The following is a 15,949-nucleotide window of genomic DNA, read 5'->3' on the forward strand; positions in this document are numbered from 1 at the left end:
AATCTCAAACCATTCCTCCCACAGGAAGACTTTAAGCTGGTGGTGTAAGCTCTTGTACTACCAAGGCCACACTTTATGGTCTTACCAAACATAGCTTGGCCCTGCTAAGGGCTTCCATTAATTCTGCAGCTAGTTTGATTGCTGATACAAAAAGAAACAATCACATATTGTAGTGAAGATCGTTATCTACCTATGTACAACGCTAAGTTAGCATGACCGCGTTAAATGTCAGAAAGCCATCTTGCCGCTTTTGCTGCTTTTGCACACGACACTGTAGTCACATGTTATTAAATTGAGAAATGCTTACTCGACTTTGCTTCACATGAGAACTGTCTGTTGTTAACATCCAAAACAGTGAGCAGCGACCTTGGTCTGTACACAGTGTAAAAGAAACAGTCTGGGTCGCTAGACGGTGCATGTTGTTGAGTTCAGGTTGATCGGCCCACTAGTTTAGCCATAACACGCACGCAGCTGCAGATACCTGAAAGTCGAGTGCTTTTAATATTGCAGTATTACATGTTTTCATTACATTCGGAAGAAGAGCGTTCCTAGGAGCAGAGCATAGCTGATCCTGTGATGTGAACTCTCTGAGCTGATCTTTACGGTATGGGGTTCCCCATTCAAGCCTAGGGACCTTTTAATAGTCTAATAATACTGTTAGTGTGTTAGAGAAAGGAAGGTGGCCTAGAGCCACTGTCATTTTAGTATGATTACTCCTTTCATTTTCTATGGTATTGTAACTATGCTGATGGTTTTGATTTTAATCGTTTGTCTGCTAATGTTAGCCAAACTGCTGCATCTTAGGACACGAGGTGTTGGACCCGGCCTCGTGGCATGGTCCTTATCCCCGTGGATTGTGCCCGTTCCCCGCCCCGGCCTTCACGGGCCACCCTTCTGAACTGCACCGAGGCCCTTCATCCTGAGCTGCACGAGGTCGCATACCCCTTGTGGCTCCGCCATCTTGTTGGCACCCACGTGACTCTGTGCACCAGCCAGCGCGACCCCGCTCAACCCGGCCTCGACCCCAGCGAAGCCCCGACATCGAGGCACCACGAACTGGCCAGGGGGTGCCGCAGGAACCCTTCATCGCCCCCGGCGGAGGACAGTATCGATGGGACCCCCAACTGTCCTCCCCTCTCGAGGTGTGATCGCCCTGCAACTCCCTTGGGCTTGGCGCCTCTCCTGCTGGGCGTCTGGCCACCTCCACCCAGCCTCTCCGCCCCCACCGGGCGCCTGGGTCCGGACATCAAAGGGCTCCAGACCTATATCTGGGGCGACCCCGCCACAGATCGGCAGTTGTATCCCGGAGTCGAGAGCCCTGCTGATTTAAACGCGGCTGACCCTACGGAGAAGAACTCTTGTCGGAACCATCACAAGCCCTGCTGACTGCGTCGCGGCTCCTTCTTGTGAACACTTTGAAGCCTCCTGGAACATCGGAGCCCTGCTGACGCTGTCGCGGCCCAACCTCGCTGAAACCTCCCTCGGAGCCCTGCTGACGACGTTGCGGCTCGAGCTGAGCAGAAACCATCTTGAGAGCCCTGCTGATTGGATCGCGGCTCTCCACGAACTGTACGCCAGAGCCCTGCTGACGCCGTCGCGGCTCGACCCCTCCGAGATCCGGAGGTCCTCCAGCTTGAGGATAAGAACTGGGCCCCAGGTACCCTCGTACCGCACTCCTGCCAAAGACTGTCCCGCTACCCCTACCCTTCCAAAGAGACACTGAGACTTTTGGTGGATCCCTCGATCCCTTCGTGTAAATATTGACCTCGTAACCTTTTTATTGCTGATAAAGAATTGCTTGTCTTGAGACAACCTCCTTGAGTCCGGTGTGGTGGTGTTACTGTGCTAGTACGTGATAGGAGAAGGATCTCTCAGGAGACTTCTCGGCAGCGCTCGGCTACTTCGTACAGTGTGAGGGCCCCCCTTGGTGGTCTCGCCGACTCCTCGGGGTCCGCCTTCCAACACGAGGTTTATAAAATAAACTCTTTAAACTTTTACCGTGTCTCTGTTTACTCTGTTGTGGACTGGTACGAGAATAATTACGAAAAGGTGTTTCTGATTCCCACCATTCCTGAGAAATATACTAAGTCGCTTGTTCTGGGTTGTCTATACATTGGGACCGCCGAGTTAAACCTCGGATAACGAATGGGACACTGATGCTGGCCGGATGAGGGGTTCTGGGTTCTGAGGTGAGTTTTTGGTACACCGCAATTCACTGAGGGCCTGGGTTCCTGCGCATAGTTCTGCACATAAGCAGAATCCCTGCAACATGGCGCACCTAACGTTTGGTCTATTGATTTGAGACGCCTTAGTAGTGCTTGTATTAGTCCACAACACCCTCACTCTGGTTTCCGGATAACGGGAGTGACGGTTTAACCTACCTGTGTTTCGACTAAATAGGTTCCTTCAAGCTGGATCATTAAAAAGGTTATTTAATCTGAACCCTAGTGCTACTGATATATTGTAGATTTACTGTTAGTGTCCTAATGGCGGTCGATATTCCGGCTCATAGCCGGGCACCCCTGAAACGTCATTTGGCGCAGTATGGGGTGCCGGACGATGGTATGGCTGTAATTTTTGTAGTAAGTGCTGATGCGTTGTTTCCGTTTGAGTTGTTTTACTCTTGGGTTACTTTGCCGGCAGTGAGTGAAGACGATGATACGTTCAACACCTATACTGCCACGCCGCTACCAGCCAACTATACGCCATATAGGACTCAGGAAATTCCTATTTCTGCCTGGCAGCATAGCATTTGGTTTAATGGCGCCCTTCCCCATGCGGTTATACCGGCGAGAATGGGCCCTTTGTCGATTGCAGGGGCCACATGGCCGGTACTGGCCGGATATACGCCTCATCCCCGCTATCTACAGGTGACGGTGGCTGAGCTGCGTGTACTTCCCACACTGCCCTTATTACAGTACATAGGGCTTTAGTGCAGTACGTTTCACGCAACGTGCAGGTGGTCGCTACTGCTGTTGCGGGACAACCGACGGACCACCACGCGGTCCTGTTATGGTCAATTCGGTTGTAGGCAAGCGACCCCAAAATAGGGATGATTTTCCTTATTGGCTTGCTGAGAAATTTGATCAGATAGAAGCGGTTTATCCGCGTACGACTCATGTGGAGAAACACAGGATCCTTACCATCTCTTTGCCTAAAGACTTAGTCCCAGATATGGCCGATTGTGAAAACTGCGGTAAGGTCTTTGCAGCGACATATTCGAAGTGCTTTGGCACTCCGTCTCTGTCGGTACTGCCCTCCGTGATTAAATGTGTTCAAGAGAATCATGGTGCAGAGGCTGCTATTGAATTGGGAATGCGGCTTGTCGGTGTGTTCGATGTGGTTGCTACCATGATAATGGGTAACCTCAAAGGAGATGCTATGCAATTACAAGTGCTTAATAAATTAGAGACAGTGAACAAAGACGACAAGCCGAGGGAATTCGCGAAAATTATCGCGAACGCTTATAGACAAGTTGGTCGTAGCGCCTTAGGTGTTAAACCAACTGTGAAGAATCCTGATTTGATACAGCAGACAAAGGCAAACTCGTCTGGTAAGGACGAGCGCCCTAATTTTCCAAAACAAAGTTGGAGGGCGAAAAAACAGGAGAAGCAGCAACAGAAACAGGGGTCTCGTCCTGCCTCTCCAGTACAGTCAAGTATTGAATGCACTTATGATCTGCGTGATCGTGCTACTATTAAGTCACCTGATCGATTTCAGGTTTCTGACCAACGTTCTCCTCGTTCTTCCCAGGAAACATTGGCTTCACAGTCCGGTGGCGGAGGCGGTGGCAAAAGTTGGGGTGCCCCACAAGTACGTGAGCAATCCCGACAGACTGACGGCAAGGGCAAGCAAGAAGACTCTGCACATCAACGACCCCCGTTTCAGAAGAAGAAAGTTGCTGCACTGACGGCGAGGTATGCCTCAGATGGTACGGACGCTGCTTCAGAACCTGACATGGGCGCTAACGCTGCTAGACAGCGCGGCGGAAGTTACAGTAGTGCGACAAGCACTGCGTCCATATCTGGTGGCGACAGCAACTGATATATTTGTGAATATTGAAACTGCTGACACTCGGGTGTCTCCCCCTGATAGACTGTATAATATAGTCATTCAAATTGAAGGTGACATACAACGTACAATTCAAGGATTTTTTGGGATAATCTGACCACTACCTATGATATTCTGTTGGCGGAGGCAGGTTGGCCCCCGGCTTTCGTTTTAGATGCTCCTAGAGGGGAGGAAGTAATCCTCCCGTCCTTTGCGCACACAGTGCCTAAGGTCCTAGCTAAAAAGTACGACGGAGAATGGGCTCAGGTGCAAGCGCCTGCATTATATTGAAATCAGGTTGGCTGGGATAAATTGTCTCCCGGTCATGAGATTCCGTTGCGGACTACGCCCCAGCCTCAACCCCAATACCCCATGCGTCGTGAAGCTAGACCTCACGTCGCGTCTATCCTTGAACAATTGGAATATCAGGGAGATATCGAAACATGTGTGTCACCTATGAATAATCCCTTGTTTACTGTGACGAAGCCTAACGGGTCGTACCACCTAGTTTTGGATTACCAGCACCTTAACTCTCATTGCCGGACCTGTGCAGTACAGAACACCCACAGTTCGGCTCTCGTCGATAGTCTCGTGAGAAAAAGGTTTAAAACCACACTTGACATTTCCAATGGCTTTTATAGCCATAACCTGTCCTCTCTTAGTAGTGAGTGGACGGCGTTCACCTCTGGTAGCAAACAAAAACAATTCAAGAGATTTCCAATGGGCTATAAGAACAGCCCAGGAGTCTTTGCCGCTCGCATGGTCTCCCTCTTGGAGGGTATAGACCCAGATGCGTACTCGTACGTGGATGACATTTATCTCACGGATGACGAGTTAGACCCGCATCTCCGTCACGTTGATCGCATTATTGTTTTGTTTGCAGACTTCGGACACAAATTCAATTTTGCGAAGTCACACATAGCCGAATATACAGTGTTGTTCTTGGGGTACGAACTCAACAATGAAGGTCGAGGATTGGCTCCGCACTTTCTAGAGAAATGCGCATGCCTCCGTGCTCCTACTTCACTGAAGAAATTACAATCCCTGCTGGGTTTTTCTGAATTTCGGTCGAACTTACATCCCGGATTATGCCCAGCGTATCAAGCTGCTTTATGCCTTGGTACAACCTACTTTTTCCAAATTTTGTTGGCTGCCTGAGCATTCAGCTATATTGCAGTTATTGCAAGCTGATCTTCTTGCTTCTAAGTACTTACTGACTCCTGATAACCACACTAACCTGGTCATAAGAATAGTGCCCGGCGCAGTTGGTTTCACAAACTTAACGTTCAATGAGGGCGACACCGTCCCCATTGCTTACAAATCTCACTTGTACACTTCAGCTGAACTGTGCTTTTCCGCTGTTGAGAAGGTTCTGACAGCATTACAGATGGCGATTCTGAAAGAACGAGCGCTGTCGCAAGGAAAACGCATGTTAGTGGTAACACCCTATCCTGCCCTTGAGGCGGTGACAGAAGCAAGTGTACCGAATTCTAAAGCTTTGCATCCAAGGTGGATACAATGGGCCACTTCCTTGACCTCGCCGGACGTCACTTTTATCTTTGACACGGCACTTCAGACGCAGGAGTTTTTGCAGTATGAATTCGTTCATCCGGCTCCTCTGTCCTTGCGCCCGCTCGAGGATTACCATTGTGTCATTTACACTGACGGGTCTGCGCAACCCGCAACTGGATCAAATCACGCCTATTCAGCGGCTTGCGCAATTGTAGTCGGTACTTTCGTAAATGGTGAATTCCAGTCCGATGTCGTGCATACGAAGTCATTGGGTGATTGTACCGCTCAGTTGGCGGAGCTTCGTCCTCTGGTGCTTGCACTGGAGATTGCTGATCCCCGAGTCACTACACTTATAGTGAGTGACTCCTTTTTTGTGTTCAATCTTACAACGACAATCTGCATTTTTGGTCTCAGAATGACTACCATGATTCCAAAGGTAGCACTATTAAGCATAAACTGCTTTGGGTTCAAGTGGCAGGTCTTAAAGACCGTCTGCCTCTCGTGAATGTAATTCACACTCTTGGTCACCAACGCGTTGGTGTCCATGCTGTCGGCAACAGCTTAGCTGACGAGGCAGCAAAAACAGCAGTGGCAACATACTTTGTAGCAGCAGTTACAAGATCCAAAAGTAAGATCGATGATGACATCTTGGCAGCTATTGCTGCTACAAAACAGGGAACGAAGCCACCGAGAGGTTTCCCTGCTCGTTACCATTATCGCTTAAGTCCTGATAAAGTCCCATTAGTGAGGATTAATGACGTTGGTGACAGATTGATTCCCAACGCGGACTGCAGACCTTCTTTGATATTAGCGGCCCACGAGGGCATGGCGTCCGCGCATGCCGGCGTTGCAGCTACTGTATCTCTGCTACAACAACGTTACTGGTGGTGCGGTTTGTACAAACAGGCCAGAGCTTATGTTCTTAATTGTGACATTTGCCAGCAGATTAAACCTTCAACTGCGGCGCGCCCACCGCAAACTCAGTTGTACATATCTAGTAAACCATTGGGTTGTGTTTATTTAGATCACTGCGGTCCTTTTACCTCTGATACTGCGTACAATACATCTTGGTTGCAGTTGATTCGTTCACACGTTTTCTGTGGGTATGGCCACAAAGGAGTGCTGATTCTCGCACTGTCATAAAAGATTGGCGTGTCTTTGTTGGGAGTTTTGCATGTGGTACCTTTCATTCTGATCAGGGCCCGGCGTTCGCCTCTAAGGCGTAGAAAGAGGCCATCTTCGTAACCGGATGCTTGAATTCTATGGCGCTTTACCTTTACTCTTTCATTGCCTAGATTGTCCGTTCCAATGGGCTCTGGATTTGTGTCTGTCAAACTCGGTGTCTCCTGATCCAGATTATGATCGGTTTATGAGCCCTGTAGTGGTTCACGAGTTGGACTGTTCTGGTGTCGGGATTGTGGCCTGTGCAGCAGCGCATGGAGTTCTTGGGAATTGGGACATCGGAACGGCTGCGATTGACTTCTTAGCGAACAGTTATCTTGCAGAACACGCCAGTTGTCCTCGCCAGGTGCTGGAGGCTCTGGTGGTTGAGGAGCATGTATGTTCCTTCCCCGTTCTGAACTGGATGGCAGATAATTTTGCGGAACGTTCCAATGATTTCCTCTTGGAAGCTGTTGCAACTTATTGTGCCTATACATTGATGGATTGATTTTTTTACTTTCATTACGTCCTTCAATGATGTTTTTTTATCATCTACATGTTTTTTTTTACTTCGTTTTAACTCTTTTCTTTGTTTTTTTTTTTCTCTTCGAACTTTTTTCACTTACCTTCTATGGACTTACAGTTCATGCCCTTGGTTCCGTTCTATCAAACTTGAACTCTGCATTCTTGCAAGTGCGCCCCTACTGGTTAGTGGTCCGATCATGGGGGGGTGTAGTGAAGATCGTTATCTACCTATGTACAACGCTAAGTTAGGATAACCGTGTTAAATGTCAGAAAGCGATCTTGCCGCTTTTGCTGCTTTTGCACACGACACTGTAGGCAAATGTTATTAAATTGAGAAATGCTTACTCGACTTTGCTTCACATGAGAACTGTCTGTTGTTAACATCCAAAACAGTGAGCAGCAACCTTGGTCTGTACACAGTGTAAAAGAAACAGTCTGGGTCGCTAGACGGTGCATGTTGTTGAGTTCAGGTTGATCGGCCCACTAGTTTAGCCATAACACGCACGCAGCTGCAGATACCTGAAAGTCGAGTGCTTTTAATATTGCAGTGTTACATGTTTTCATTACATTCGGAAGAAGAGCGTTCCTAGGAGCAGAGCATAGCTGATCCTGTGATGTGAACTCTCTGAGCTGATCTTTACGGTATGGGGTTCCCCATTCAAGCCTAGAGACCTTTTATTAGTCTAATAATACTATTAGTATGTTTGAGAAAGGAAGGTGGCCTAGAGCCACTGTCATTTTAGTATGATTACTCCTTTCATTTTCTATGGTATTGTAACTATGCTGATGGTTTTGATTTTAATCGTTTGTCTGCTAATGTTAGCCAAACTGCTGCATCTTAGGACACGAGGTTTATAAAATAAACTCTTTAAACTTTTACTGTGTCTCTGTTTACTCTGTTGTGGACTGGTACGAGAATAATTACGAAAAGGTGTTTCTGATTCCCACCATTCCTGAGAAATATACTAAGTCGCTTGTTCTGGGTTGTCTATACATTGGGACCACCGAGTTAAACCTCGGATAACAAATGGGACACTGATGCTGGCCGGATGAGGGGTTCTGGGTTCTGAGGTGAGTTTTTGGTACACCGCAATTCACTAAGGGCCTGGGTTCCTGCACATAGTTCTGCGCATAAGCAGAATCCCTGCAACAATATCCCCAGCCCTAAAAACACTAAACTGGCTGCCATACGAAGCAAGAATACAGCTAGATTGTCAGCATGACTCACAAAGCACTACATTTCAAGATCCCCATCTATCTGGCTCAAAAGCTGTAATTATCTTGGGGTTTCAGATCTTCACTAAGAGTAAGTTCACTGCTTTTGAAACCACAGATCCTCTACAAAAAGAGAATGAGTCACAGAGCCTTGTCAGGCATTGCCCCGAAGATTTGGAACTCGCTTCCACCTGACGTCCGTCGAATCTCATCCACCGCATCTCTCAAAACGGAAGTGAAAAAAATACTAATGAACAAGATTCTGCCCTAAAAAGCATTTGTTCTACTGCTTACTTTCCTGCCCTCTCTTCTGATGTACTGATTGATTACTACATTGTTGTACACCTTGTAATCCCCGCTTTACCATGCTATACACATTTTTGTAATAAACGTTCTTTTCCATCTATTGTGTCCTTCCTATACAAATTGTGAAGAAGTCTGATACCCGCTTGGGTCATGTTTGCACTATAAAAAACTTTATAAATAAATAAATAATTAAAATAAATCGTATTTCCGGTAAAAACCTAACCTTCTTCAGTGAGACAGTATTCTGGGAGCATGAATTCCAGCCCACAGAGGAACTGGCTTTTCTTCATTCAGCAGTCCGCACGAAAAAAAACGATATGCCAAATTCAGTTACATTAGCTTTGCAGATAGTAGCATCAGGTAGAAGAAGATCCCTGTGCTCATCCACTTTGAAACTTTCTGGCAGACTGGGACATATTGATAGCTTGTAGTGATTTTGCAAATGCTGGCAAGCCATTTGGGTTATAAGTTTGCAGCTTTGTTTGTTTATGCCTACAGCGGACACAGCTTGTATTCCAGCAGCAACTTCATTGGTACAGTCTTGAAAAAGCACCATGGCAGTATCATGCAGGCTGGATGCTCCAGACAAAGAACTGTCTTCAAAATGCACGCATCCCGGGAGGTCAAGCGCTCGTCGGCATGTATTAGCTCTAGAATTGCCACAGTTATCCAAGTAACAGATGGAGCGATCAAAGGAACCATAACTGATTTAATGGGCCATTCGCAGTTTCACTGTACCGGCCATGTGTACTTACATGTGCATGGCTTAATCTTTGAGACAAGCATATGCTAATGGCAGGATCAACCAGGTAGCCATACCTACTGACGGGGGGGGACACGGGGGGCCGCGTGCCCATCTCCCCGACCAGACAACCTTCGCGCACCCCTCCCTCTCGGGAGCCTGCTGGGGGAAGGAGCCCACCCACCTGGGTGGGAGGGCTCACTGGAGAGGTGTAGAGGTGGGGTCACATGGGCACTGGCAGGCCCAGCCGTCTCCCCCGGAAGGGAGAGGCAGACCGAGGTACAGCCTGAGCGAGACACAGGGGTGCTGGAGACTGGCGGCGGTGACACCCCTCGGAACAATCGTTCCGAGCTGCTGTAGAAATGTGCTGGGCGGAGAGGGGTGACGGCATGGAGCACGAGGCCTACGAACCTGCTGGGCAGCAGCATCCGAGGGCCAGGTGCCACCGGATCCCTTCCGCTTGGGTCAGACCACTGGGGGACACGAGCTGCCGGGGCCTCTCTGCCTTTGCTCTGCTGGTTAGGGTGAAGGGCCCTCGATTCAGACAGTCCATGTGGGGAGGAAGCTCCTTGCTTGAAACAACAGCCGAGGCTGGCCAAGCAGTCCATCCCTAAATGGACTGAGAGTGCCCAATCGATCAGAGTACAGCCAAGGCATCCCATGGCAGGCCGCCCTGCGTGGGGTGATGCCGGCTTCACATCCCTGCCTGCTCCCGGGGCGAGCAGGCTCAAAGGAAAGGCCCATCAGGAAGGGGCCGAGAGGCAGGAGCAGACCCGGGCCCCTGTGGGCCCCAGCGGGTGGGTGCAGGTGCTGCCTTCCCCTGTCTCAGGATCGCCGGACCTCGCGGAGGTCTGACCCAGCAAACTCGGAGAAAAAGGACCATCAGGAAGAGGCTGAGAAGCAAGCACAGACCCGGGCTGGGGCCCCAGCGGGCAGGCCCGGGTGCTGCCTTCCCTGTCTCAGTATCGCCGGACCTCACGGAGGTCTGACCGAGCAAACTCGGAGAAAAAGGACCCTCGGGAAGGGGCTGAGAGGCAGGTGTGTACCCGGGTCCCTGGGGGCCCCGGCGGATGGGCCCGGATGCTGCCTTCCCTGTCTCATGATCGCTGAGCCTCGCGGAGGTCTGACCCAACAAACTCAAGGAAAAAGGACCATCGGGAAGTGCCTGAGAGGCAGGCGCAGACCCGGGCCACTGGGGGCCCCGGCAGGCGGGCCCGGGTGCTGCCTTCCCCTGTCTCAGGATCACTGGACCTCGCAGAGGTCTGACCCAGCAAACTCGGAGAAAAAGGACCATCGGAAAGGGGCTGAGAGGCAGGTGCATACCCGGGCCCATGGGGGCCCCGGCGGGCGTCCCGGGCACTTTGCCACGCCGCGGGCGGGAGGAGTGAGCCCCGGACGCCTGGGAGGTGTTGACCGGGCATTGCCCATCTGGTCCCCGGTAGAGAACCGCCAGCCCAGGAGGGGTGTCCCGGCATACCCTGCCCTTAGTAATCCGGAGGAAGGCTACGCTTCTTTCTGGTACTCCGTGCACACCCCGAGACTGAGAGGACCCAAGGCGCGGACGTGCCCGACCTCCTGGAGCCCTGGCTGGGATCGGGGAGGCAAATGAGCCCTCATCAGGACTTCCAGGGAAGCCCGGCCATCTGGTCGCCCTATTGGAAAGCATTGCGCCGCACTACTATTCCAACACATTCCCTACTGGACTTGCTCTAGATGGTGCTCCAACATAAGGAATATACCTACACCTTCCCTACTGGACTTGCTCTAGATGGCGCTCCAACATAAGGAATATACACCTTCCCTACTGGACTCATGTCGACCGGGAGCCGTCAGAAGCACCGAAGGAGTTAACAAGCAGAATATACGTTTTTGTATGTTATCTTATGAATGTGAGCTTATTTTGCAAAGTGCACTTTGATTACAAATGTATTCTTTACACTAAGAGGGTAGGGACTGGAAAAAGATCCCTCACCTCGAAGAGTAGATTTAAAATGCTTTCTGAAGGTAAGCTATTTAAGGATCAGCTGAAGGTGAAGGGGGAATGTGTTCCAGAGGGCCAAAGCCAAGACAGAAAAGGACCTACCACCAAACCTTGAGCTCATCCGGGGTGGGCTGGTTGCGGGGAATGGGGGGTGCTAGCGGAAATCTTTGTGCCGCTTTTGTTTCTATGCTGCAAAACCAGCCCCCAGTAACAAAGACAGGCCACCCATGGGTCAAAAACCGGCCCCCACCCTGGTGACCCATCAGGGAAAAGTCCGGTGCCCGCTACTGCCAGTCTGGCCCTACACCCACTTAAGTAGCACTTTAAAACATCTCCCAGGGTTGCCATTGCAGTCTGAATGAAGTTTTAAACTGCCATGTCGACTTGGAATTTAGACCCCCTTACCAAGCCTTAAACTCCCTTTTTATTATTCATAAGTCACTCCTAAGATAGGCGCTAGGTAGCCAATATGACAGAGTGCTGTGTAATTAAAAGATTGCACATGCACATTTAAGCTTTACATGTCCTGATAGTGAAAAACATTGAGGATTCCTTAATATATTTAATAAGCTTCAATTTCAAATTGGGGCTAGTGGCCATATCATGTTTGATGTAAATGAAATTGCAATGACAAACCTTTTTTTTTTAATTTCAAAAATGTTTTATTGGTTGTTTCCAAATAAAGCATTACATACAATACTTCAAATGAAAGGACACAAGGAATAGACATGTGAAAATAAACAACAAGGAGACAATAAATAAAAAGAAAAGCAGATGTCACTGGTAATCAGGTTGGCATGGCAGAGATTAATAATGACGTGAAGTTTATCAATATAATCAGCAGGGAAAACCATAGCTCAGGGTCCAGAACAACTTAGGTATCGGTCTTAAACTAATGGACTCCAGAGTAATGCCACTAGTCTGGAGAAGCGAACACTAGTGTAAGCAGTCCGTGGGGAGGATTAGTTTGTCACGCTTGGTGCGGTTCATGGTGGTTTGTGTCAGCTAAAGTAGAGATCAAGAGTGTCCCACATATGTCTGGTAGAAGGTTTCCACGGTGAGTTCTGGAGAGTTATTTTGTCAGCCCCCCTTAGGTTAGTGACCCAGTTTAGCCAGCAATTAAAGGAAGCTTTGTGCGTGTCTTTCCAATTGTTGAGTATAATCTTAACCGCTGCTATTAGGAGTAGGTCTAGAAGCGCCCTATCCTTTCATTCAGTGACTCTGCTCTGAGGAAACCGAATGCTAATGTCGATAGATCTCTACTAGGGGAATATGAGAAGAGTTTAGATACGAACTCGAAGATCTTATCCCAGAAGAGTATCACGCATTCGCACTGGATTAATAAGTGTTCTAGGTCACCTACTTTGTCATTACAATTCCAGCAGACGGGATCCTCCCGGATTTTGTGTAAGTGAAGTCGGGCTGGTGTCCAGTAGGCCTTATGTAGTAACCAGAACTTCGTCTGCGAGATTTTATGGTCAAGTCAGATTTTTCATTTTAATTTTGAAAGTGCCGCTTTTGGAAAGTTGGCATTTTCTTGCTCTTAGCTTAGTTGTGCCTGTAGCCTGTGATGGGTCACAGTTAGACTTTGAGTATTCCTACCTGGCAGTCACACAATAGAGGAATTAGGTGTGCCTAGGTGGGTCATCAGCTGGTAGGATGGAGTGGCGGAGCTGAGCACAGCCTCAACTGAATAGTCTGTGATTTTCCTTCACATCAAGAGCCTAAGGACCCTGCATTGTCACTTCAGCCAGCTTGGAGCCAGGGCAGGGGAGGCAGGAAATTCCTTCCATGCACTACAAAGCCACTTTCTAGAAGCTTCGTCCACCTTCCAGAGCAAGTGCGTCAGGGTATAAAACTAGGACCTCAAATACCAAAACTTCAATACACTTTTGGACCTGTGAATACTCTGCCAGGAAGGTGGACTACTGTGCTGCCACAAGGACTGCCACTCTACTGGGCTGCTGTTCTAAAGTAACTGCTGCCCTTCTTTCTTTGCTGATCTGCTGCCTGCTCCCCTCTTGTATGGGAAAGGAGAACTGGACCTGCGACTTCATCTTGAACCCAGGACCCCAAGAGTGACTCCAAGATCTTGTTTTCAGGACTTCTGATTTCAGCCTCAGTGATGTATAAGGCTCTCTGAAGAGCTTCTTGACCCTGCTTCTGTGAGTTCCTGACCCCCAACTGGTGCTCCTCAGTTCCTGAACCCTTGGTGAGGCTCAGCATGCTTAAATCAAGCTTTTGGGGTCTTTGCAACCGTGAACTGGCACATTTACACCAACACGGTTGTAGTGAGGAACCTCGCAGATGAAGCTGTTCAACTCTTTATTAGAAGAAACCACAACAGCATCCGCAGCTTGTAAGTCATACAGGCAAGTCACCATAATGAAGGCAATCACATCAACATTCTAAGGTGGCCTTCCTACCAACATTCCAGGACTGTACCATTGACGTCATTGGGGTAGGGGTGCATGGCCCATACCAAGAGGGAGAAATTACAACAGATCTTTCCCCCATACAAACGGACAGAGCGAGGTCTGCCTTTAACCGTGGGAAGGAAGAAAACAACCCAATCTCCCTGAGTGTACCTGACCCCGTGGGCCCCGCCGTGGGAAGCTGATGTGCAACCTACAACCCCATGCTATAATCCTGGTGCCAGCTTGGAGCGTTCTTTTGCCGGCCCCCTCTCCTCGGTTGTGCCATCTCCGCCCTCTCTTTGTTACCTTGTCCCCTGTTGCCTTCTCTGCTGGGCCTTTCCCTCACGTCCAACGCCACCCTGTCCATACTCCATTTCTTCCCATCATCCAGGATTACCACATTTCTCTTGACCTCCTTAATTCTTCCCTGGGGGTAATACTTTCCCCCTTTTCCCCTCATGATCTCTGGTTTCCTGATGTGGACCGTTTGCCCTGGAAGAAGGGATTTCTCCTTGACCCCCCACTTCCTGACATACCACTCCTGGTATTTACCCTGTCGGGCCACCGTTCTTTCCCGGAATTCCTCCTTGTCAACTTCACCCATCTCTTTTGGGCACAACCAATTCGGGGACAATTTCGATCCTGCCCTCCTTCCCCTCAACAGTTCAAAGGGGGTATGACCCGTAGAGAGACTGGGTGTAGTGTGGTAGGCCCAAAGCATGTCTCTAATGGCCGGTTCAATGGCCAACCCTGATTTGTTTGCCAGTTGTATGCATTCTTTCAACATCCTGTTGGCTCTCTCCACCTTCCCATTGGCTGTAGGGCAATAAAGGGGAGTACGCACATGTGATATGGACATGTCCTCAAGGAACTCTCTCATCTCCTCCGACACAAACTGTATCCCATTGTCTGTGACAAGGGAGGAGGGAATCCCTTCTTTGGAGAATATTTCGCTCATGAACTCTATCAGTGTCTTCGTGTTGATGGTGTTCACGAATTTACAGGATATCCAGTTCGAATAGTAGTCAATGATTACCAAGAGGTACCACTCCTGTGGTCCTTTGGCACGAATGGGCCCCGTAATGTCAAATCCCAGTTTGTCCCATGGTACCATTGGGATTTCCACGGGAATGAGTGGGGCGTGTCTTATGCTTCTTGACTTGTCACTCATGCTACATGCGTAACAGTCCTTTACCTTGTCCTCCATTAACTGATCCATTCCTGGGAACCAGTAATCCGCTCTCAGACGTGCCTTGCACAAGCTCCTTCCCATATGTCCCTCATGGGTGAGATCAATTATTTTAGATCTTAAGCTCTCCGGAGGTACAATTTTTCCTGACTTGAGCAGTAGTCTCCCCTCAATGGACAAGTCATTCCTTACGTTCCAAAAGGGTTGAATGTTTTCTGGCAGGTCCCTGCACCTGATAGGCCATCCTTTCGTCACTAACCCCTTAACTTCGCCTAGGATCGTGTCCTGGTCCATTTGCTGGTCCCATACCTCTCTCGCAACCGCAGGGATCTTAACTTCCATCACATTCTCCTTATCCTTTTCCATTGGCTTTTCCATAGGAGACCTTGAAAGAAAGTCCGCCACTTTATTTTGCTGACCTGGGACAAATCCTACTTTGCAATCCTTGGCGTCACATTCTCCAAGTCTTTTTTCCCAAACAACCCCACAAGCGGCTTGTGGTCCGTGTATACTTCAAATGGCATACCCCACACGTAAAAATTGAAGTGCTTGATAGACCAATAAACAGCCAATGCTTCCTTCTCAATGGTTGAATAATTTGACTCTGCAGCTGTCAAGGACCTTGAAGCAAACGCCACCACCTTCACACCTTCCTCCGTTCTTTGTGACAGCATTGCCCCTATCCCTTTGCTGCTGGCATCAGTGGTAATAATAGTGTCTTTCTTTACATCAAAATTTCCAATGTACGGCGCCGTGGCAATGGCTTCCTTTATGGTTTTTTAATGCCTCATCCTGTTCCTTCCCCCAAGTGAACTCACAATTCTTTTTCAGCATTTCTCTCAAGGGTTGGG

This window comes from Triturus cristatus, chromosome 5_1, assembly GCF_964204655.1.
Source record: "Triturus cristatus chromosome 5_1, aTriCri1.1, whole genome shotgun sequence".
Classification (NCBI taxonomy): domain Eukaryota; kingdom Metazoa; phylum Chordata; class Amphibia; order Caudata; family Salamandridae; genus Triturus; species Triturus cristatus.